Source organism: Fukomys damarensis, unplaced genomic scaffold, assembly GCF_012274545.1.
Source record: "Fukomys damarensis isolate Sample0158 unplaced genomic scaffold, DMR_v1.0_HiC HiC_scaffold_14, whole genome shotgun sequence".
NCBI classification, from domain to species: Eukaryota; Metazoa; Chordata; class Mammalia; order Rodentia; family Bathyergidae; genus Fukomys; species Fukomys damarensis.
In genome coordinates, this window is record NW_022900926.1 from 64,822,565 (window position 1) to 64,845,939 (window position 23,375).

General features: G+C 37.4%; 1 long non-coding RNA gene across 1 annotated transcript; it reads left to right on the forward strand.

The window, feature by feature from the left end:
* The first annotated feature begins 95 nt into the window (after positions 1-95).
* Positions 96-21,042, forward strand: LOC104865402. The gene is made up of 5 exons (XR_781141.2): positions 96-226; positions 1,168-1,209; positions 17,387-17,550; positions 19,009-19,090; positions 20,469-21,042. It is a non-coding gene; the product is annotated as an uncharacterized LOC104865402 (long non-coding RNA).
* The last annotated feature ends 2,333 nt before the right edge of the window (positions 21,043-23,375 follow it).

The window sequence follows — 23,375 nt, forward strand, 5'->3', positions numbered from 1 at the left end:
TTTTGGTGCCTGTACTTCCATTCCCATGACTTTGTGTCGAAACACATTTTTAAAGCTAGGATTTGCATTTCACAATAGTGATGGGCTCCGTTATTTATTACTATCTGCAGTCCACCCTGGGGTGCTGAGCAATCTGTGACTGGTCACAAGTCAGGAGCGTTGGAGAATTTACTGCTGCATCCGGGTGAGATGAATGTCCCTCTGCTGACCGAGTGAAAATCACAAGGTCAGTTTCACACACAGTAAGCCCCGGGGTCTTGGCTCTACCCACTGGCTCCATGGCTGCCCAATCTCCCCTAACCTTCCTTCCATTATTACAATTTTGGTGGGTGAGGGGTCTGGGCTGAGTTTGGGTTTCTCACCCAGGCCTCCCTTGGGGTGACAAAGCTCTTTCGTGGGCCAAACAGTTAATGCACTTAATAGTGCAGCTGGCAATGTAAACTGTGACAACTAAAAACTGAGTTTGAACTAATTAGTAATTTTTGTTTAAAATGAAAAACGTAAGTTTTTGACATGTCTTAGGATGGCAGATGTGAAAACTGTCCACCTCCTGTCCTGGGTGCCAGCCCACAGCCATCCCTGTTCCCTTCCTCTTCCTGAGCTCCCAGCCTCTCTGGTCCCTCTGGCCTTCTGCACCAGCAGTGTGTAACTGCCTGGAGATCACAGCAAGAGGACAGGACTGAGGTGCCCCCAGTCTTAACCTACTGCTGAGTAGCTGGGTGGTACAGGGCCACAGCTTTCTGAAACCTAGACCCTACTCAGATTAGCAAAGATAACTTTCTCATTTCCATCCTGATGTTATAGGGTGGGAGTAGAAAGATCAATGGAAATGTTCTTGCTTTTGGAAAGGAAAAGGAAGCTGCTTAGGTGGAGCTCTGGCCATGTGCACAGCTGGAAGCTTGGCAGGCCGCACGTGGGCCTGCGGGTTTCCTGTGACCCAGGGCCCAGCTCCCAGGGACGGAGGCAGGCAGGACCGATCCTCCACAGCCTGCCTTCTATGCTCTGCTCAGCTCCCTCTGAATGTCAGACATGGCCTAGCAGGAATTACCATTTTATTGCTGGGCCTCTGGAAAACAATGCTATTGTTCTTTTTTTGTGCTTTTATTGAATTCGTGATGAGTTAGTTTGAAATTCTCACTGAGACTGTGTGCTTTCTATTCCTTGCAGAGTTTAATACAGTGCCTGGAGCCTGGAGTGTGTAGGAGGGTGGTGAGTATGTAGTTTTGGTTGCTCTTCAGTTAGAAAAATTCAGGCAACAGAAAATCAAATTGCTATGTGCTCATTCAGAAAATTCTTAATTTCTCCCATCTCAATTTATAATTTCCCATCTTTGGTTTTAATTTGCTGTTGATTTTCTAGTTTCTGGGGGAGATTTCTTGTTTTATTAAATATATACAATGAAAGCCATAATTGTTTTAGGTTCAATCCTGCAAGCTTGGATGGGCCAAGTTTTCATTATCTTTCAACTTGACATGTTTCCAGTCCACACTATGTGCCTTCTTTGACTCCTCAACAAAACAGAAGTGTGTGGTGCAGGGAAGCCAGTCCCTTCGTGCTGTTGCATTGTGACTATATTCACTTACTTACTGGGTATGTTTCATGACCCAGTCAATGTTGGTCAAAATGTTCCCTGACCATGTGAACAAAATATATGCTGCATCTGTGGGGCACTGCATTCTACACATGCCTGTCGGAAAAATGGAACTGTGTCCCAGACATTCACCTCCACATTTTCTTCCTTGAGATATTTTTTTGTTTTTGTTTTGTTGTTGTTGTTGTTGTTGTTGTTGTTGTTGTTGTTTTCTTTTTTGGTACTGGGGATTGAACTCAGGACCTTGCACTTGCAAGGCAGGCACAGGTGAGCTAAATCCCCAGCCTGGGTTTTTTTTTTTTTTTCTATCAGAAAATGTTTTCATGGTTGCTAGTTTATATCCATTCATTTTTAACCTGTCTGTGTCCTTTTATTTAAAATGTGTTTTCTATGAACTGTATCATATTGGATCATTTTTAAAATCATATCTTTAATCTTTGCCTTTTAATTGAATCGTTTAGTTTTTATATTTACTATTATTACTAATTGTGTTTTAAATTTTCACTCTTACTAATGGTTCTATCTTGTTTAATTTTTCTTAGTTCAACTTTTTAAATTTATTTAAAATAAATTATTTTATAAATTATATTTTCTTCAATTATATTTCAATCATATTCTTTTATCATTCTTCTAGAAGTTATTCAGAAAATATAATATGCATTCTCGAGTAATTAATATTTAAATTTGTCCTTTCAGTATTTCTATGAAATACAAAAGATCACAACTGTTAACACTATTTTTATACTAAATTGTAACATAAAGTTTTCCTTTCTATTTATTTATGTTTAATTTTAGTTTATAAGTACTTGTGTGTAGTACACAGTGTTCACATTCCTTGTGGAAAGTTGGTGCACGTACGTAACACATCTTAACTCCTTCTCTTTTTCAGAAGGGATCATTGTAATTAAGTTTCACTTCCACACGCCTTGTAAGGTTCACACTAATATTATCATTGTTGCTTTAAACAATTAACATTCGTTTATATTTGCTTTTTCTGGAATTCTTCATTCTTTCTTGACTACTCTACCTCTTCTGGTATCAGTTTGAATTTTTTCACCTGGATGAATTAGTTTTATGATTTATTACTTGTGTAGTCCTCATATAGCCCACATATTAGCTTTTGTTTAGCTGAAAATGTCTTTATCTTATACTAATATAATTGCTTTCAAATAAACTACACATATTTAAAGTGTTATCTTGACAGACTTTATGAAAAATATTTCCATTAACCTAAAAGATTTCTGCCTGTTCCTTGGAGTCCAGTCCTCCATCCATCTCTGTCTGTAGGCAACCACCCATCTGAATTATTTATAGTAGAATAGTTTTTATTTTTTAGAATTTCTTATAAATAGAATGTAATAGTATGTACTCTCTCTTAGGTTTTGTGTGGCTTCTTTTATTTTAGGTAATTAATTTAAATTTCAAATGACATTCCTTGTCTGTTCCTTTTTATGGTAACTTGGTATTCTTTGGCATGAGTGTAGCATGGTTTCTTTAGTTATCTCTCTGCTGATGGACATTTAGGTTATTTCCAGTTTGGGCTATTACAAATAAAATGTGACATGAACACATTTATTTTAAAAAATTGTTTCAAATGTCTTCATTCTAATAGAATAATAAGATCATAGGACATGGGTATGTTTTTATCATTTGCAGATTTGATAAATTTCTTTCTGAAGGATTTTCCTGGTGGGCACAAAAGTTCACATTGCCATTTTTGTCATACTTTTAAGCTGTGACAATTCCAACTGGTCCGAGAGTGGGTCTTTGTGGATTTCATCCATGGTTCCCTGAAAGCTGGTGCCATTGGGTGTTTCTTTTGCTTTCTGCATTTAGTCCGTCTTCTGTCTTTGTCGAAGCCCATTAAAATTTTCATCTACATTTGCATTAATTTTTGTTTAGTATGATTGAATTGCAATTTCCTTAATATTCAGGAAAAGCCCTCTGCCCCATATTTACTATGCAAATCTTTTCTCTCAGTCTGTGAATTTGATGGTGTCTTTTGAAGAGCAGAAGATTATCATTTTTATTTTGTCATTTATTTATAATGTATGACTTTTTGTATACTTTGTGGCAAAATGTTGCTAGACCAAACTTTACATTTTTCTGTTATTATTTTCTATAAACACTACTAACCAATTATTTTTTAAATTCAAGGAAGACACTTATAAAAATAGTAAAGCACAGTTTAAAAAATTCAACTATTCACCAAAATATCGTCAGGTATCCTTTAAAATGGTAAGAGAATAAAGGACATATAATATATGTTTTAATACTAAAATGAAATTAACTGGAAAACAAACACAAAAATATAACTGAAAAATCTGAATATCTGACACCTAAAGAACACATTTCTAAATAACCCATGGACCAAAAAGCATACCAAAAATATTTTGACAAAATACAATTATATTGAACTAAATTAAAACAAAAAAACAGAGTACAAATTTTGTGGAACATAGCTAACACGTCTTTTTAAGAGACATCTAGAATACTAAATTTTTATTGTTTTTTTGTTTTTTTTTTTTGTTTTTTTTTGGTACCAGGGATTGATCTCAGGTCCTTGCGCTTGCAAGGCAGGCCACCTAACCACTGAGCTAAATCCCCGGCCCTAAAATTTTCTATTAGAAAATAAAGCATCTAGGCCTTATTTGATTGCAAATATCTATGTGTCCATACATTAAAAGTTTACATGAAATGTAAATATTTCTATACAGAATAATGAATATTTATATTTTAAACTTTGAAAATACCATTTAAATAGCACCTAAACAAACGAAATACTTGGTATAAATATAACAAACTATGTTCAGGATTTCCATGATTAAAAACTATAAAACACTAATGAGAGAAAGAGAAAAAAGATCTAAAGAAATAGAAAAATACAGACTTTCATGATTATAAGGTTGTTAAAGATGTTAATCCTTCCATTTCCCCCTATGAACATGATCTCCCTCAAATTTTAGCAACTGTATTTTATAGATATCAACACTCTGAATCTAAAATTCAGATAGGCAAAGGAATTATAATGACCACAACAATTCTTGGAGAAAAAAATGAATAACCAAAACCATTTTTGGAGAAAGAATAATACTTCAAACAATTATAAAGCTCACATTATACGACTTTCAGACTTACTGTAAATCTACAGTAATCAATGCCCTGTGATATTGCTGTTCAAATAAACAAATCCATAGAGCAAAATTGAGAATGCGGAAATATACTCATGCATCTATTGATACGTAATTTTTGGCAAAGTTAAAGTCATCTTAGTGGGGAAAGAGACACTTTTTATAATTTCTTAATGGAATTGGGGCAAGTGGATATTCATATGCTAAAAATGAACACCAATTTATACCTTCTACCTATGCAAACCTAATAGATTACAGACCTAGATGGGAAATGTAAAACTACAAACCATTCTGGAGAAAGCATAAAACAAAAGCTGCATAGGCTTAGTTTTAGAAGCTGATTTATAGATACTGTACTTAGAGAAATTTCCCTTAAAAGAAAAACTAGTTAAATTTAATTAAACTAAAAACTTATGCACTGCAAAAGATATAGTGAAGACATGAGCTGCAAGTTATTCTCAAATCACTTGTCTGGTCAAGTGCTCTCTCTCTCTCTCTCTCTCTCTCTCTCTCTCTCTCTCTCGTCTCTCTCAAATTATAATTAAAATTAACAAATGGACCAAAAATACCAATTGCTGATGTGGAGGTGGAACCACAAGTTTCTTCCTTTGTTGGTAAGAAAGCCACAGTAGCACAGCAACTCAGATTCCAATTTGTCAATTTCTGTTACTGTATTTTTGTTTTTGTGATACCGGGCATTGAACTTGGGCCCTTGTGCTTACAAGACAGGCAGCGGAACCAGTGAGCCAATTTCTGGCAAAGATAAACTCAGCAGGCCCAGGAAATGCTCCACTAAATATGGCCTGATGGAATGGAAAGCCCCGTTCACACAAAAAGGTATTTATTTACAGTGTTTATAACAGCTTCTGCATAACATCTCAGAGTGGAAACGGCCATGTGTCCTTCACACATGAGTGGATAAACAGACCATGCTCCACTCATACAAGGGACAAACAGCAAGGAACCAATTCACACACCACTCTGATTAGTCTTAAATACCTTTGGGTACATTGAAGAATCCAGATCTATGAGCTACATACTGTATTTTTCTATGCAACCGAGAAAGGGCAAAGATACAGAGATAGGAAAGATAGGAGTCCCAAGAGTTTGGGAAAGAGATGTTTAAAAATAAACCACTCATGGAAAGAGTAGCTGGTGGAATTGTTCTTCATGATAGTGTGTGGTGTATATACAAAAACATTTGACAAATCCCAGAGCCATCAAGAAGCCAGGGTAGCTTTCTTGTATGCAAAGTAGAAAAGCATTACACTGTAATTCAGGGGAATATCAAGGTGGAATGCCAGTGGTGACAAATACAACTGATGACAAAACTCAAGTCTGGCTCCAGAAGCAGGAGACAGAGGGAAGAATTTAGTGTTAAATTACAGGAGGGTTATCAGAGGCGCTGTCAGGGTGACCACTTGGTGGTGCCAGAGGACTTCGTGTGGGACCTTGCAGTGTATTTCACTGAAATCCCTCACAAGGTGGGGGGCACACCTCAGCCAGAGGAGAAAGAACCTTCACTGGTGTTGCTGAGCCCCATCCTGGAGGACGTTTATGTTCAACCACATGGAACTATACCGGGAAGAGGGAAGAAAGGAGAAACACAAGCACCCGAGCCTCAGAGCTCCTTTTTGGATTTCATATAATTATACTGTATAATGAGTTTTGATTGTGTCCTGGTCATTGTTTTATTTTTCTCAAAATTGTTTGGAAATTTTATTGGTCAGAAATATGTGGGTTGTGCCAAAAAAAATGTTGAAAATATACACACAAACTTCATTATGCTGCTTCCTGAGGTAGGGAACAGATGGGCAGCTCTGGGTTAGCTGCGGGTGTCCTCAGAGCCCTGAGAGACATGCCTCTTATCAGACCTGCCATTCCTCTCTCAGGGTAAGGACAGTGCAGGTCGGCGATTGTCCAAATATCTGCCACCCCGTTCCTGAGTACAGACTCTCCTTGTCATTGTCAAGCCCACACTCTGGCAGTCATGTACTCTCACCATATTCAACTGTCTCCATGTTTGCTACGGTGGCAGGTATTACCCCAGTTTCCAATATACGTGCCTTTCAAGATGATATCACGACCAGTCGGTACAACCTGCCTTTTCTTCGTGTTCTCCAAGTAACTTTTACTACATTCCAAATTTTGAAGTGCTAACATTTAAACAATGAAAAGAAATGGCTCGGTGTCATTTTAGAAGAGAGCCCATGCACTGACCACTAAATTAAACTTCAGAGTTTAGACCTGGAACTATATCTCTCATCTATGACCCCTGGACCACATCATGTCATAATATCTTACAGCAGGGATTGTCTAGATCCCACTGAAGGGAATGAACTTTTGGAGCAGGTAACTTACTTGGATGAAGATAGCTTATTCAGATGAAGACAAATATTGTGAGAAGGAGGCAATTACAACCCAAGACACATTGCACATTGGCAGATGGCTGGCTCTGAAGATTTCCATGCCTTCATCTACGTGCTTTTGCTTTCTGTTCTCCTGTGTCTCCTGCCTTCTTCTTGTGCAGGGTTCTGCATAGTTAAAAGACACCCTACCTCTCCACTACAATGTCTATGCTCCTGTGCTTATTATGAATTTTCCATCCCCAGCCCTTTGGTTATGAATCTAATTTATGGTTCCAATAGCCCCATATGTCGAATCCATCAAAGCAGTTCTTAGTTTTGCTCTCACTTTCTTTGGGTTTTAGGCAGACTCTTGGCACGTATGTCTTGGGAAAAGTTGATTGATTTCCCCAGTGACTGTACTTAACCATGAAGAGACATTTTAGGCTCAACTTTAGTGAAATCCTTGTAAGTTACTTTACTCATAGAAACAGTTTTATCATTTGCATGAACTTCTTTCTATTGACTTAACATACCACTTATTTGAGCAAAATGTTCCCTTAGCAGACAGCAATGTTCTTTTAAAATCTCATTTCCAATTTATGCCTCATGTTCACCAATCCTACACTATCACATCACAAGCCTTTCCCAATCCCAATCAACTTTCATCTTGAAAATCAGATAAGCCTATAATTTCATCCCCTTTCCAATCCAGTTAGCTATGAGTCTGCCGAGTCATATTTCTTTTCAAAGATGTACTTCTCATAAACTTAGCCTTGCAAATTTGCAATCTTGTGTGGAGTTGATAATCAATACTTAATCCTGGGGAAGCATTAATTCAGGTGATTTTCATGGTATGGAATGGGTATCACTTTGTATCTTTCTAGTACTATTTTGTTGGGTTTCTAGGATCCTATCTCAACAGAGGAATGGTGACATGGAAAAATGAGTGGCCTGAGAATCTTCAAAGGGAGTCTCAAAGATAAAAATCTAAAGATCCTTTAGAGAACTGTTTGCTGTTCTCTTGTACTGAGTGTTTCTCATTCCTGTGTGTATGTGAGCCAGTGTTTTTCTTCTTTTCTGCCTTTCCACAAAGTCTTTCCCAGAAAGAAATATGTGTTAGTCATTTGGGTATGTGTACATTGGCATGTATGTGAGGAGGGAGGACGTATTATTAACTTTTTTCTTTAAAATTCTATAATTGTTTTGTTGCATAAAATAGTAACATCTGTAGGATACCACGTAATGTTTTGATTCACTTATTGTGGAATGCTCAAATTAGGATAAGTACATCGATCCCTTTAAATAGCTATCATTTCTTTATGGTGAATATATTCAAGTAAACAATCCTAAGATGTATATAATTAATATGGATGCACAGAACTTCTCAATCAAGCAGCCTTAAGCAATGACAACTACACTCAGGTGGTATTAAAATACCTGACTTCCAAACCAGAAAGACATACTGTTGCCCTTTTTTGTGACTGAAGTATACAAATCTTCAAAAAGTTAAATAACTTGTTTAAGGTCACTCAAAAAGTTCTTCAAGAGCCAGTATTTGTGCATTTTGAAGAAAGGATTAAAAACTAAAAATATTAGAAGATTAACTCAAACTCATATAAAATGCAAATCCCCATAAAAGCATAGTAACTAGACCTTGTTAAAGTTCATTAAATTCATCAATATAACTAAAACTGCTGAAATTCCCTGTGCTGATCTATTCTGGGGGATGTTAATATTATAATATCTTTATTGAGATAAAATTTATATGCCACAAAAGTCAATGTTTTTAAAATAGTTTCAGTGTTGTGCAACCACAATATGATTTCAGAGCATTGTTATCCTAAAAGGAACCTTATATTTATTAGCACTCACTCTTTACTGCTGGCCACATCCTGCCCAACCCAACCACTAATGCACTTTGCATTTCTATGGACTTGCGAATCCTAGACATTTCACATTAAAGGAATCATAGAGTCTATAGTCTTTTATAACCGTAACAACTATGCATTTGTCCTAACCTCATATATTGAATTTATGAATCCTTTAAAAATACTTTTAAAGAAAAGTTTTGAGTTGCTTATTATGAGAAAGAATATAGTGTTTGGAAAAGAATCTGACCATAAACAAGTATTTTAAAAGTTCAGCAGTTAGGAGTAAAAATTCATATAAAATTTCATGATGAGGAAAATGCAAGACACCTATAATCAAACCAATTCCCAATCAAGTATAGAAAGTCAGAAATTCTGGCCATGAAGTATTTTGGAGGGTGTATGCAGTCATATTAAGTATACACATAAAGTATATACAAGGGGATAAACTGTATTTTTAGGAAACAGAGATTGTGGCTGTCCATTCTCTCCTGGCTCTCTGCAATTTTGCTTCTTTCTTCAGTGTTTTCCTTCCTCACTAAAGCAAGTGGGAATGTATCAAATTCACTTCAAAAAAGGGCAAATGGATTTTCCAGACCTCTTCATCGGGCCTAAATGTGTGTGTGTGTGTGTGTGTGTGTGTGTGTGTGCGTGCAAAGAGGTCTGGCCCACATCAGAACTGATGGTTTAATTTTTGATTTACTCTTGAATCTCAGACAAATCACTTCTCTAACCCACAGATTCCTCTTTTATGAAATACAGGCAAAAATTCAGAACTTTCTGCCTTGCTATAATGATTAATTAATCATCATAGGCAAAATGCTTAGTCTGTAGCCTGGCTGTGCTGTGAATCCTCAATAAAAACTACTTAAACTACTTCCCAGAATGTTTTTTTTTTCTTTTTTGATGTAGTTTAAGAAAGGATTTTAAGTAATTTACCTGTAAATTCTGTGAGAAATCCTAAGCGCATCTGTTTTCCATCTGAAGCTACTATTCAGATGAGCCATAAATCTTAATTAGTTCCCTAGTATTGGCTCAGAAAAACTGCTAATGCAAATCCCAGCCTCTTGAAGCTTTCAAGGGAGTAGTCGACTTTGTCCCCTCACCAGCTGCTGCAGGGCCTCTCAACTCCACCATTAGACTGTTTGCCCATCCTCTGTGGTTGCAGCTCCTTGATACTTTTCGGCACATAGCAGAGAAATTGTTTTGAAAGTGGAGAATAGCTGTTTTTCTTGCTTTAAAAAAATAGCCCTGTTCCCTAAGAGAGACACTTCCTCTGGGAGGACCAGCAGAAAAGGCAAAGGAATGGCTTCTTTCTTTGCTCTTTCTTTTATGGCCCTAGGCTTCTAGACATCTTGATATTTAGCATAAAATCTGTCCTCAGTATTTGGATAAGGCCCTGCCTGGGCTGAAGTCCATTGTCCTTGATGCACTCAGGTCTGAATCAATAATCTCACATGAGTTTTCTCCAACACTTAGTGTGGTCAGACTTTTTGATGTTAGCTATCCAGTAGGTATGTACAAGCCCCCCAGTGTTTCCATTTGCATTTCCTTAATAGCTAATGACATTAATGTATGCATTAATGTATGTAATGACATATTTAATATATACAATTTTCCATCCATTTATCTTCATCACTTTTGTCTATTTTTTACTCTTGTTTCTTTATTTTTTTTATTTTGAGGGACTTTTGCACTTGAAGCATGTGCCCTTTTTTTCAGAAAGATTTGCAAATATCTTCTCTTGATCTGTGGCTTGTGTTTTTCCTCTGTACTGTAATAGTGGTGTCTCCTCATTAGCACTTGTTCTACATTTTGAATATGGACCATGTGTTTGCTGTCAAATTTAAAATGCCTTTGCTTAATGTAAGTTTACAAAAACGTTTTCCTATGATTTGTAACAAATCTTTTATAGTGTTAAATTTTAATATATTGTGTCTGTGGCTCCTTTTGAATTCAATTTTTGCATAGTATAAAATATGGGTGAAAATTAATTTTTTGTGGAAGATCCAATTGTTCCAGCAAATCTGTTGAAACACTATTTTGTCTTCCACTGAATTATCTTTACTGAAAATTGGTAGATCTCAAATATGTTGCTCTATTTCTGTACCATCCATCCAGCTATCAGTTATAGAGACCTGTCTGCATGTCTCCACATCCATTCCACAGTAGTAAGCTTTGAAATTAAGTAGTGTGAATCTACCCATTTGTTATCCTTCATTAAAACTCAGTTGTTAGTCTAGATAATTCGAATGTCTAAATTAACTATAAAATTAATTTTTCAATATCTATAACAACAGCAAAAGAATTGTGATCATTTTGTTTGTTTTGGTACTGGGGATCGAACTCAGATCCTTGCGTTTGCAAGGCAGGTGGCCGAACCACTGAGCTAAATCCCCAGCCCAGAATTGTGATTATTTTGATTGAAATCGCAGCAACTCCATGTAATAATTTGGGAAGAACTGGCACTTTGACAATACTGAGTCTTCTGAAGCATGGCATTCTTCTACTTATTAGATCTTCTTCACCTTCTTTCAAAAATGTTTTATATTTGTAAATGCATAGGTCTTACTTATCTATTGACATATTTGTCCCTGAATATTTTACACTGATTATCTTTTTATATATGCTATTCCATCCTCAGTTGCAATTTCTTATTTCCATTACTGAAGTGTACATTTGAACTGCATTTGTAATGTACTTATGTCCATCAGTCTTTTAGTACTCACTTATTTGCCACAGAAACATTTTTGTGAGTCCCATAGGATTTTCTACATAGGTAATCATTTTTGCAAATAAAAATTATTTCACCTTTTATTTACAGATATCATTTATTTATTTTCTTACATTAGGCTAAGAATTTAAATACAATGTTTCCAAAAAAAAGTAATGAGAGTATATCCTTGCCACTTTCTTGAACCAAAAGGACAGCATTCAGTGTTGCTATCAAGAATGTTGTGCTGGGTGTTGTGGTGCATGCCTGTAGTCCCAGCACTCGGGATGCTGAGGCAGGAGGATCGCTGTGTATTCAAGACCAGCCTGGGCTATATAGTGAGTTCTAGGTCAGTCTCAACTACATAGTGAGACCCTGTCTCAAAAAAAACAAAAACAAAAACAAAAAACAGTGTTGTTAGCTCAGGGTCTCACACAATGTCCCCCAACAAGTTGAGGAAGTTCTTCCCTACTTTGTAGAGAATGTGCTTTAGAAATGAATGCTACATTTTTTCAAATATTTTCCTTGTATCTATTGAGATGATCAGATGTATTTGTTTTCCTAAATTTTATCATTAAGATGAATCGCACTTATCCATGTTAAAGCATTCTTTCCATCCTGGGATAAACTGACTTTTATCTTTCTGTGTCTTGGTAAATTATGTTAGGATCTTCTTGTATTTTTCCTGTGAGCTCTTTCCTTGTAAATTTTCACTGCAGAATACTGCTGGCCTCCTAGGATGGACTGAAGGCATCACTCACTCCTTGGAAGATCTCACAAGGATCTGCATGAGGTTGCTGTAGCTTCTCTCCAATGTGCTTAGTTTAATTTACCAGTGACATTATCAGGGCCTGGATTTTTCTTTGAGGAAAGTTTTACATATAAATTTAATATCTTTAGTTTGTTATCTCTTCCTGAGTGAACTTTGGTAGCTCTATTCTTTTTTATTTTTTAAATTTTATTGGTACAATTAATATTTACATAATGATACACCACATAAAAGTACAAATTCCCTATGATGAATGTGATCACTATATAGCTTTGTTTTGGAGTGTCGTTTTATATTTCACTGGAGTTACTGATTTATTGGCATAAATCAGTTCTAATATCCTTCTGTTATCTATTTTGTATTTGTAGAACCCTGGTGCTCTATTGCTCCCTGTACTGGGAGAAAGACTTTCTTTTCTCTTCATTTCCTGACCAGTTTAGCTTTCTGAATCATTAATCTTTCTGTTATTTTTATTACTGACTTCTATTTCATTGATTTCTACTTGGATCTTTACTTTTTTACATATCATACTTTCAGCTTCATTTGTTCTAGATGCTTTATGTGGAAGTGTAAGTTAATGATGTAAGTCCTATTTTTTATTAGGCAGTTAGTGCTCTAGATTTGTTCCCATCAATGTATCTGGCAGATTTTGATATGTGATGTTTTCATTCAATTCAAAACATTTTCCAATTTTTTTCCTCTTTTCCATTTGAGATAGTGTCTGGTGTAATAACACAAATGCATTATATGTAAAAAGATGAATATAGACCATAAATATATTAATAAATACATTAACAAATATATTCATGGTCTACATTCATCTTTTTACATTCAGTGCATTTGTGTTATTTTATTTAAAGTAAATTTCTTATAGGCAGCCTATGGTTGGATCTAGCTTTCTAAAATTTATTTATATATCTGACAATTTTTCCTTTTAATTTATATATTGACATCATTTAATTTGTTGTGATTATATATAGGGCAGAAACAGATTTGCTACCTTAGTAATATTTATTTTTCATCATCTCATCTGTTTGTTCTTTCCTTTTTAAAAATGTATTGTGCTATCTTATGGTTTTTTGGGGTATATTTTGTACACCTGAAGCTTAAAACAGTCTATTTTCATTTGATATCAAACCACTTTACAAAGAAGAAATTAACAGCATCGCTCTTTCATTTTTTAACCATCTGTAATTTGTACTGGTGTTGTCATGCATTTTACTTGTACATTTTAGTAAACTCTATATGAAATCATTATTTTTACTTTAGATATTTTTGTAATCCTAAAGGTTTCATCGTGGCTCACTCTGGCTCCTTCTAAATGTTTCAGAAAGTTCACCTAGTGAGTGCTCAGAGGATGCTTAAGCTAGACCCTCTGCCCATCTCCAAGGATCTCTGGTGCACCAGTCTCCTCCTTGGCACTCCTTTCCTATACATTTCACCCTCCACCTCCTCCTCCTCCTTCTGCTCCTCCTTCCAGGCTGCCCCTGCTCCCACTCATCTCTGGGAAAACTTTGGGGTGCTGCCTGGCCATATCCACTGCATCGTCTTGATCCTGTCTGGACAGGATGTGTGTGGGATGCCATATGTTCACATTTTTTTCTTTCCAACTCCCTTCTCCTTAACTGCCTGATTTTCAGGGTCTTTAACAGGACACTTTCATACAATGTGTGATTTTTTTTTAATCAGATTGGAGGTGATGGCTGGTCCCTGCTGTTGCACCCTGGCCTGGAATGGGCATCCTGGTTTTGATCATACATTTTCTTCATCCTATAAGTAGGCTCTTGCTCCAGCAAAGGAGAGATTCCCAGTCTGACCTTGCCCTCTTTTATCCTCATCTCTGGGATCTACCAACCTTTCTAGAAGCACTGTTTTACATGAGAAAGGTGCTAAGCAGTCATGTTCAGGAGCTAACTTTACTAGGGCTGCTGGTGAGTTACCATGCTGAAATTTTTTCAGTGAAGAATTTACAGAGGTGTGTGTGCATACACACTTTCTCCCTAAATTCACACAGACATTTGGCAGTAAAATCCAGCACATAGTGTCCATTGTCTTTCCATATTTTTTGTGTGTCATATTTGTGAAATTTTTCTCTGTCATTCAACAGGGACTTGCCCCTTGTATCCTGCTTGCCCTGTGACATGCTGCTCAGGGTGGCACTGCCACATGGATAACCTCTCACACTAGATCACCTTTTTCTCCCCACCAGGTGCTGACCCTCCCCACACCTCACTGCATGGACAGGGCTAAACCTTTGGCTTTGGAGAATGAAAGTTAGATGTCATTCTTTTTGGAACAAAGGAGGGAGGGAGTGGGATTGTCAGTGGGAGGAGTTGGGCTGTGATGCAGGCCTGACAAAAGCATAACCCAGTGGAGCTCAGGAGCAAGGATTCCCCACATTTTGGGTGGAGACATGATGGCCTGGTCTCTGTGTACAGACATGCCCATCACTTGTCCTGGCCGCATCGGTAAGAGTCACTTCTGTAATAAAGAGGACTCTGTAGGCTGTGGGTCGCCTCACCTTGAAGAAGCCCAGTACCAGTGGAGCTTCAGCCTGCCTACAGGTCCCCTCCTCACCATTCTGGCCTGCCAGCTCTTGTGCTCTGTGCCACCATGTGTGCCCTGGACATCCATACATAGATACATACACCCTACATGGCACCTCCCTTTGCCTGCCTGAAAACCTATATTTTCCAAAGGCTCTGATACCCTGAACCAGGCCACTTCTGCCTGGACACCCTCCTCTCCCACTTGGTTTCCATCCAAGCCAGGCCACTCTCACTGGAGACTCACTTCCACCCTGCCTAGGGTGCCTGACTTTCCCCACTTTTCTTCTTTCTCTGTAAAATGCCCTCCTTGCCTTCCCTGGCCCTCACATTATCTGCTCCTTCTGGGATCCTGCCTCACCCTGTGGGTAGACACTTCTGTCAGGTCACTGCAGCTCACTGCCATAGCAGAGAACCCAGAGCACTCAGATCCCAGGCACTGGGTGAGGCCATCCTGCTCCTGGGTCTGGACATCACCCAGTGGCCTACCAAGGAGCAGTCTCAGGACAATCTCTTCAGAGCGGCAGTGACCATGTGAGAGATTCATCTTAGCATGCTTGGCCTTGAGGTGCCTATAGTTGAGATCACCTCAGCTCAGAGGTAGGATGACCATGAACATTCTTGTCAGCTTTCATCTCTGAGTTTAGAAGTCTTTACTTCCCAGTAGACTTTCCTGGGCTGGGCTGGAGGGGATGAGGCAAAAAAACAAAAAAACAAAAAAACAAAAACAAAACTGGAGTCCCTGAACATGCTGGGCAGGGAAAGCAAAGGTCTCAGAGATGGGAGCATGTCCTCAAGGTGACTTCCCAAGGTGGACAGCCAGGTGGCTATATGGAAAGATGAAGATATTTGACAACATGTGTGTCCATGACTAGCTTAGGCTCAACAGCTACTCTCTGGTAATCTATCTTCCCTATTCAAAGTGATATAAGCAGTTTTGACCAGACAGTGATATCAATAAACCTGTTAATGTAGTGCCAGATGCAATCAAATGATTATGAAGCACACCAGTACCTGCTCTAGGAAACAGATGCCATACGTATATGGTTAGAGATGCAAATCCTAATTCTAACCTGCTTCAGAGGGCAAAGAAAATTCCTAACACATTCCTTCCATTGTAGCTGATTGTCCACCTGTCTTTAGAGGATGGCCTCCATCTGCTTCTAACCTAAGGAGACTGAGCCCTTGGATTTTGTCCTCTATGCAGGCCCATCTGCTGCTCTCAACAGCTCCTGAGAACACAGAGTAATTGTGTTAATAGTCAAGAGAAAAAAAATTGGAAAAACCGCTGAAATTACTCAGCAATAGAGACACTGAGAATCCTGAACAAGTTTGCAGAGATTTTTAGATGGCCTGATTTTCAGAGGGCTTTCAATTAAAAAGTCTGATTCTAAATTATGCTATGGTTCTACTTTCTGTAGGTTCCTTTGAGACTAGACCAATGCTCCATGATCCATTTCTGAGACCCTTCAGACTGGTGCAAACTTCCTTTCAGATGGACGATATCCTCCATGGATTTCTATCAAGGCCTGCCTGATAGCAGCAAGACCAAAGGATGCTCCCTCTGGTTGTCAGACTCTTCCCTCATACTTTTCCTAACTATCTTTCCTGATTTAGAAGACTCTCTGAGCACGAGGTGGTATGGAGCTCCATTTGGATGGGATATGCCCTTTCCTCCTCATCTTAAGCTCTCTAAATCCCTCACAAGCCTGATCCTTCCTATCTGACTACTCCAGTGTCTCAGGGGCTTTCTTCACAGCTATGCAAGGTGGCCAGGGAGGAAGCAGGGTCTGACTGGGGAAGGGTCAGCAACCCAACACCCACATGGCACAGTTAGTGGAGATGGCAGACCACTCCTCTCAATGAATGTATTGGAAATAATTGGAAAGAAGTATGAGGGAATGGCTTGCATTCCAGGATTTGGAGAACTTTAACAATAGCATTTTCTGTCCAAGGAAAAGGTTTGCTTCATGGTCTAATGGAATCTATGATAGAAAGCATTTCATAAAAACATTTTTTACTCAGACAAATTCATGCTTTAGCCAGATGAATCAGAAATGACTTTGGGAGGACCAGAAATGTCCATATGTTTTCAGACACACTAACAAAGGTAAGGTCTGGACCATCAATAGCTAAAACAGGACAGAATCACAAAACCGAAGAGTGGAGAGGTGGAACCATACATATTATTTTGGGTTACACCGAGGCACAGTTGCCATCTGGATAGGAACTAGCCCCAGAACAAGGATCTGGCCAACCCTAGACCTCCCTCAGAGACCTCTGCCACCCTCCTGGGATATTCTCCTGACTTACGTGTTGGTGGCTGTTTGTGATTGCACAGAAGAATGAAAACAAACATGGGTTGGTCACTAGGAAGCTAGTTTTCAGATATTTCATTTAGGCCTATCTTATGCTTTTAGAATTCATCTGCCTGGGTCACTGTGGATGTGGGAGCAGAACAGACTTATCTTCACAGAAACAAGAGCCTTGTGAGTGGCCACTGTGACAGCAGATACATCTGCCTGTTTCAGGAGCAGCACCAAGAATATATACTTAGTCTCCTCTGGTCAAGTATTTGAGTTAAGTGAGTAGCTTTCTCCACTCCTCCAAATTATAATTCTTTTGAAAATTGCATTTCTGTGTCTACAACATAAGGATCTCTAAAGTCCCCACACAAAGTGCTTTGATTGCAAAACACTAAGAAGTATCTTGTCCTCCCCGATCTACTCAAGAAAGAGTACCCTCATTATCCAGGCTTTTGTGTTAGATCTCCACATGACCCCAAGCCTATTCTTCATGACTTTATGTTTTTTTAACACTCTAGGGGTCTCAGAGTTATAAATCAAGAGAGGCTTTATCTTCAGGTGACCATTTGCATTGGCACATAGCAATAAGGTTAGCCTATCCTTCACAGGCTTATGGCCAGTCATCTTCTCTTCCTGGGTAATATATGTTCTCCTGGGCATTTTCTTCTAAAAAAGGCCAGTTTCATCACATTTGAGAATTTGGTGGCAAGAGATATTTCTTTGTGTCTTTGTTTCAAAGAGCTGTATGTAATTTTCAGCAGCCCTTTTATTAACACTGGCTGCTTCACCATGTCTAGTTATGCTACGAACCCCAGTTCTCACTCTAAAATTGTGATACCATCCCTTACTGGCATGAAATGATTCAACATTATTACTCATTGATGGATTATCCTTTAGGAGATTTTTATTTGTAGCTCTAGCTTTTTTACACATTATAAATTCAGATAGGCTATTGCCTACCACCTGCCTTTTGTTTACCCACTCTACTAACAGCCTTTCTACCTCATCTAATGTTGATCATGACTTGCTCATTCAGGTTAACACCTTTAGCAACATTAGCTTCCTCATATAAATCATTTGTCTGTAAGATTGTCAAGATGGTGGATTTTGATACACTGTACATGTTAGTGAGTTCAGTCACATGAACACCACTCTCATATTTCTCTACAGTTTCTTCCTTGTTTTTCATTCTGACTGCTTTCTTTACCTTCCCTTGCTTCTTTAGTTTCTTTTCTAGCTTTTGGGGGGCTGTTTTGATAGCAGTAATTGTAGCAATTAAATAAAGTACTGACTGAAATCTCATCCACAAACATGCACATCTGGGCTCAGACTGACTCTTACATCATGAGTCTTTGTTTACAACTGCACAAGCGGCCAGCATTTGTGTCATAACTTAAGACTTTGGTCATAAGTTATAACTAAAATTCTGGTCATAACCCAAGGTGTTCATATGTGAGGCTGGTAGTAACTTGATTGTTCACTGTATGTTTAGAATGACAAAGTTTCTCAAAGAATATTTACTCTTACTCGGTGCAATTTTCTTTTGGTAGGCTTTATTTTTCCTATTCTCTCTTCTCTCCTCCTCTCTGCAATCTTTCTTTCCTTTCCTGTCTTTTGAAATTAGATTCTTAAGAAAGGGAATCTCTACATCTATGAAACTGATTGGTGATTAACTAATGGGTCAAATTCTACTGTCAAAAACATTACTTGGGATGAATTTCTGTTCTGGTTCACAGGAAGACACCTGTGGGAGCTTGCCAAGTGGCAGACCAGTGAGAACGACTTGAGCCACCTCAAACGCCATCAAGCACATCACAGGTCAGAAAAGAACCCTCACTGAGTACCATGTTAACTTCAGCAAAAGTCAGTGAAGTAGGTGACCCTGATCCCCAGACAGTAGAAGGGAGTTCCAGAAAATATGCGCAGGGCATCCCTGTTTACCTGGGTAAAACACCCACTAAGGAACAATTTGCTGAAAAGGCAGAACAGTTATTTAAAAAGGGGGAATGATTAATGTAAAATTCACAGTGATTTTGCTTGGGTAACATGAGAGTGGGGAAAGGGGGCATATTTGGGGAGATATGCCCTGAGAATTATTTTCTAGAAGTTAATATGACTACATTGAGATTATTCATGATCAATCTTACATTAATATCATAACTTAGTTGTCACATAACATGCTGCAGAGTTTCCGCATATTTTATTGCTATATATGGCATAAACCCAAGAGTTTAATGCTTTAGTTTTTGTTTTGAAGTGGATTTGCTTATAAAATAGTTTAATAAAAATGGTCTTATGCTAATGTATATTTTTATCAGTTTTGAAGTTGTTTCTAAAGAGTCCTGATTTCTGCCTGTTATAATTCTCCAGCCTGAGGAATTATCTTAACCATTTCTTAGAATGCATGTCCACTGAAAATGAATAATTGCAGCATATATTATTTGAAAATGATTTTATTCCTTCACTTTTGCAGGATAATTGCTTGGATAATAGAGCTTAAGTTAACGGATTTTTTTTCTTTCAACACTTTTTAGGCTTTAGGATTTTCTTCTCATTTTTTTTATAACAGGTTATGCTGTGCATAAGTGTGGATTTATTTGTAAATATACCATATGGAATTGTTGAGTGTCTTATACATAGATGTTCCTTTTCATTTAATTTGAACTGGACTGGAGCCCAGTTTTGCTTTTTCTTCTTATGATTTCCTCTTTGTTCTCTCTCCTCTTCTTTTGTGATCTGATTACATGCATAGATACTGATGTGCTAGTCAGCTTTTATTAATTTATTTTTATTTTGAGCATATATTTTAAAATCTTTCTTGAGGTTTCTCCATTCTATTTTTAAGTCTACCCAATATATCTAAAATATCATTCTCACAATTTTGTGATCTAGAAATTCCTTTGGTTCTTTCTCCTAAATTGCAGTTTGCTGCATGTTCACCTTGTCTATTTACTATGCTGTTTATTTACTCCGATAAATGCTCATTTATATTTACAATAATTATTTCTAAAGTCTTGTTTACTAGCTCCAAGTCTGGAATGAGAAAACAATTTTGTCATTAAAAAAAAATCTCATCTTCAAGCTTCAAATTTCTTTGCACTCTTTATAATTGTTGATGGTATATAAAGCTTTGTGTATGGAAGGGCACTGGGATAGAAATATCCTCATGTTTCCTTTTGGCTTTGCTTGTTGCTAGGGAACAGGAGTTCTTTCCTGTGTTTGCTGCATAAATGAAGAAGTAACTAATCAGTATGCACCAGAAGCCATATTGAAGAAATCCATGGCCCTGCTTTCACCAGGGTGAGCCTACACATGTGCTGGCAGCCTCCATGCTGCCACACACCTGACCCAGCTGTGGACAGACTGGTCCACTTACATGACCTATGTGAGTATGACCCAGAAGGAGGCTGAGTTCAGCTTTACCAGGTCTTCAACTTCAAGCACCATGAAACTGCAAATTCTGTTTTTCAGCTCTTAATTCACTGCCATTTTGTATATATATTTTGTGAAATTGGTGTATGCTAACAACAACTTTCAAGATAAACAAATCATTGTTTCTTTTGGTGACCATCCAGACTCCAATCATCCCACTATGTCCACCATTGTTACAGCTTGGCTGACCTCACCGTGACCTTAAAGAATCAAATATTCCTTGAGAGGCTTCTTGCTCCTGTGCCATGACCAAGAAGCATGGCTTTTATCCCCAGAAAGTTTCCACGATGTTCCAACCACTGCTGAAGGGTTCCACTCATTTAAGTCAGTTCATGAGCAGCATATAGACAGGACAACTTCTTATATAGTTTCTTTCTTTGCTATTCTCTGTCATTCCTAAAAACCAGTTTCTACTGTTTTAAATGACAATGAGTAATATAAGATTATATACTAACATTAAAATTTTTATATAATCCATAGACCACTTATGGGATAGAGAGCTCTTTTAATCATTTTTTTTTATGTTTAATATTTTGAAAACCGAGGAAGGAGTGATGTATTCTGAATGGCCTGGTCTGTACAATGTTAGGAGTTTGAGACACTGTGAAGTTGGCAGAATAACACAGAATGTGTGCTTGCTATTAAATTAGGATCTGAATAATCATGGAAGAGAATGGGGGTGTCAGTATGTGCTCAGCAGCTGTGTCTGGCTAACCTATTTGTTAAGTTACTATGGTGATAAGTCCACAATCATGGCTCCACCACTTGTGGGTCAATTAGCTTTATTCTTCCTGAGGACACACATGACATTTCATCTCTTCTCTTCCCATGGTCTTGGCTGACTTTTCTAAAAGGACATATTGGATGATAGTATTTAAATAGATCAGAATAAATCCATCTGTGAATCATGCTTTTTTATGTTTATATAAACTGATGTTTTCTGTTAAATTCTGCTTCATCCTTAAGGACTCCAATTTTACATAAAATAAGTCAAAGTACCTGAGAGTTGGCGAGGTTCCTTCTCAGTTACCTAAAAGTTAGTAGCTTGGCTCCAAGCAATGCTTTCTGTCTGTTGTTAAAGTTCATCTGTATTAAACAATGTTTTGGGCTCCATTGATAGTTGGTTTTATCACATTTGTTGAATTGTTATTATTACATCTGAATATGTAATCATGTCTCCCTGAAAGTTTTAAAAAATATTTATTGATCTTTCATTTGATCAGAATAAGAATGAGCACATTAGTGCTAAAATAATGATAGCTATTATAATTTACATACAAGTATAATTAAGGTGCTACCACATATTTCAAGAAGTACAGTATGCAAAAGCCAAAGTAAATCTCACTTAAAATTATTATGTAGTTTAGTATACCTCCTTTGATAGAATGCACTGGATACAGAGAAAAATTCTCTATCTCACCTTTGGTGTTTTGAAGAATCTCAGTGACACCAGCATGATAGTGATAGAAGCTCACAAGCTGCTGTATTTTCAAAACCAATTCAATGTTATTTCTCTCCCCACACATACAGACCCAATTCTAAATTTAATAGAAGTTGTCTTTTTGCACTTATTCTATTACAGCTGTGATTAAAAGAAAAAGACCAAATATCCCAACTTCAACTCTGAAAAATGCCAGTGTGCTTTCGAGATGAAATAATTACAAAAGTTCATTGAAAACTGATGAACCTTAGAAAAATGTTCTGAAATAGTTGTGCAAATGACTCTAGTTGCAAAAAGAAGGCTCAAACCACCCTCCAAAAAATTTCTTCCAAAAATGAGACTGTTATCTCTAATTGGCTGCTTTTCACTGAGCTCTGTTTTTCTTCCTAGGCCTCTTGGCTTTCTTTCTTTTTGGATTTTTGTTTTGTTTAGCTTTATGTGATTGGTCTTATTTCTATAAAATGTTTGTATGATTAATGACCACATTCCACTGTTGTATCAAGTTATAATTGCTGGAGTGGTATTGCATCTCTGCATTCTCTGATTTTACATTCTCACTGCATAAATCCTCAGAAGAGGAAATCTTGATAAGTTAGCCTGATTGTGAACTTTCCTAGACAATATATGAATTCCATTACCCTGACAAATAAAAATATGTTTCTCATATACTGGAAAAGAAAGTAGAGTGAGTGATGTGTGTATAAGTACGAGGAAAATAACTTATTTGTATTTAGAATAATTCCTACATTATTCCATATATTCTACATTCATTAAGACATTGAGGCCATCTAAGTATTGTCTGGAGCTTCTATTTGTGTATAAAATGTTGTATAAAAGTTCTGTTACAAGAAAATAGAGGGTGATCTGAAATCAACAAGGTTTGAGAAGCAGTCAGAGCTGTACAGAAGATGGAGGATATAGTGTAAGATGTAACATATTTGTAAATAAGCACCAAGTGTCAAATGATAAAGACATACACAAAAATGGGTCAAAGGCATCTGATATAAAAATAAGTGGCAGGGCTTCCATTTAAAGTTTTTAGAAAGACTAGATCATGAGGTCCCTTTCATCCTATGCAAATTAGTTATTACTTTTACTAAGAGTGTGGGAGTTACTGGAAAGAAAAAAACAGTCAGTATTAAGGAGAATAACAGGCTCAATTCTTGACTTTTGCAGATCATAGGGACATATCCACAGAAATACTATTGAGGAAGGCTACAATGGGTCAGG